The sequence below is a fragment of the Engraulis encrasicolus genome, chromosome 17 (assembly GCF_034702125.1).
Source record: "Engraulis encrasicolus isolate BLACKSEA-1 chromosome 17, IST_EnEncr_1.0, whole genome shotgun sequence".
NCBI classification, from domain to species: domain Eukaryota; kingdom Metazoa; phylum Chordata; class Actinopteri; order Clupeiformes; family Engraulidae; genus Engraulis; species Engraulis encrasicolus.
In genome coordinates this window covers 34,607,032-34,609,531 of record NC_085873.1, presented here as the reverse complement: position 1 = coordinate 34,609,531, position 2,500 = coordinate 34,607,032, and positions in this window count along the sequence as shown.

Here is a 2,500-nt window from a genome sequence, read left to right as displayed (position 1 = left end):
CTTGAAAGTAATTTAGATATTCTCAAGGTAGTAGCTTCACAAAACACATTCTGCAGACCTTTCAAGAATACATGAAGGACTTTGGACACTTCGGTTTATGTGTGGATACCCTCAACATATTACGAGGTAAGTGTGACGTTGTTTTGAGCTGTGCAAGACTTTAAAATGTTGTGTTTTTGAAATGTGTGTAACCGCCGAAAAACGATGCCCGCATCTTTCATATTGCATAGCTGATATGGCTAACGAGGCTAACGTGATATTATCAAACTTTCTCAAAACGCATCCTTTTGCCTTGATTTTGCTCTAGAGTGACTGTATTTCATCCCAAACATGCAAAAAGCAGGCAAATTTGTTCCAACTCCGGATAAATCCTTTAAGTTATTAACCTAGTTTCCTTAACTCAGTGGTTGCTCTAAGCCTGTTAGTGCAAGGCTTCATTCACTTCACTAACTAAGAATGCCAACAGGCTCTCTTTCTGTCAAGTTTACGACCACCTCTGTGTGGAGGAAGATGTATGTCACTTATGCCACCTACTGTATTTAGTATACTTTTTAGGTTAAGCATACTCACCAGGGATAATGGAGTGCCCTATGAACTGCTGATCTGGGGTGGACTTCTCGAAACCAAAGTTGCTTACTACATTAGCTACTTTGTTGTTGTCAATGCATTTTCCCATTGGCAACTACCGAAGTTGCCAACAGGCTAACAACTTCTTCTCTTTTGAGAAAGGCACCCATGGTCAGGTGAATGGACATATTGTAGCTTGGCATGATGGCTGTGCAAGGGACTGAGAGAGTCAGAAGGCTATACAGACTTATCTTTATAACGTTCTTCAAAGGGGACACAATGGCACAATTATGAAATGTACTACTTCCTCAAGACAGGATGTCTGTGTGACGCACTGTGATGTTTGTAAGCGCACTGCTTTAAAACTGGTCTGCAGCACTGTTTTTTTCTGTTTTTTGTTTGTTTGTTTGGTTTGTTTATTTCATTTTGTTTCGGATTTCTTTTGTAGATTTAGAATGCAAGTCCATTCAAATGAATTTGACCAAATTCCCGGCGGACAACATTCTTTTTGGGCCTGGCATTTAAAGTCAATCACAAGGGACTTTGACTGACTGTAAGTATGTATGTACAGTATGTGTGTGTACATACAGTATGTGTTGAAAAGAAGGCAGGGCAACCTGAAGACTTGTAATAAATGCTTAACAAATTTGTAATATACCGGTACATTCACCTTTTCTGTGCTTATTTCAAACACTAACCTCCATAGGATGTTTTTTAACCACACATATTACAGTAGTAGTATACATTTTTGGTAGGGCTGGGATATTAACTAGTTAATTTCGATTAATTTATCACGCGATTCGATTAATTAATTAACATGATAAAAAAATTAATTGCAGTTTAATATAGCTACATAGTTCTGGATTAGACCAGTGGAGGGCAGTATTATGCCTGATGGAGAACAGCCTGCTGAAATTGAGATGAGTTTTCTCTTCTTTTAAAAATGAATAATATTTTTAGATTAAGCTTATGTATTGTAATTATTCAAAATCCATGTGAAAAAAAAATTTTTTCACTGTTCTCAAGTCAAATATTTAAATGCGATTAAAATGCAATTCATTTCAAAGCCTATATATTAATGCGATTAAAATTTTTAATCAAGTCCCAGCCCTAATTTTTGGTCACACTTTACATTAGGATACACTGTGTACGTAACTCATTTGGTACAGCGGAATATAGCTGGTTTAATAAACATGTAATACTAGTGTTGCACTTATTTATTCACCTCAGTCCAGCCCATTGCCTCCCTTGGAGAACTCAGCACTTATACAGCACTGGCAAACTATGATTAAAAAAATCGCTTCTTATAAAACGTAATTATTTCATGCATAGCCTATTATATAATGATGAATATTGATTTTGCGTACAAAATTAGTGCATGTAATAATTACACATTGCTACACCATTTATCCCACTGTAGGCTACCCTGTAATGAGTTAACCCTTGTGTTGTGTTCGTAAGCTGCATACACCTGTGGTGTTCGGGTCATTTTTGACCCGTGATAACAAAACTCAGCCATAAAATACCCAAAAACACTAGTTATCATCAAATATTGTTTTTCATCTCATGGCTAACTTGATATATAATTCATATCCATGGAAATATTACTTTATGTATTCATCTTTTTGACTTTGCTGGTCTTTTATCTTACATTATGCAAATCGTTTTTGATGACCAAAACTATCAAAATCTGCATAAATTCACTATTAAAACCTCCTAAAGTGATACAATTAGTGATTATGTTGTCCATGTATTACAGCTGATATGAGAGCACAACAACCCCCACATTTATTTTCTTGTTTTTTCTCTAATATTGAAAAATATCATCAATAGTGGCATTTGTGGTGTTGAGGTCCAAACCAACCCAAAGAGATTTATAGCAGGATAAAGACCAAATGTCAACTAATTTAGTTTTTCAGTGCATAAAATCAAT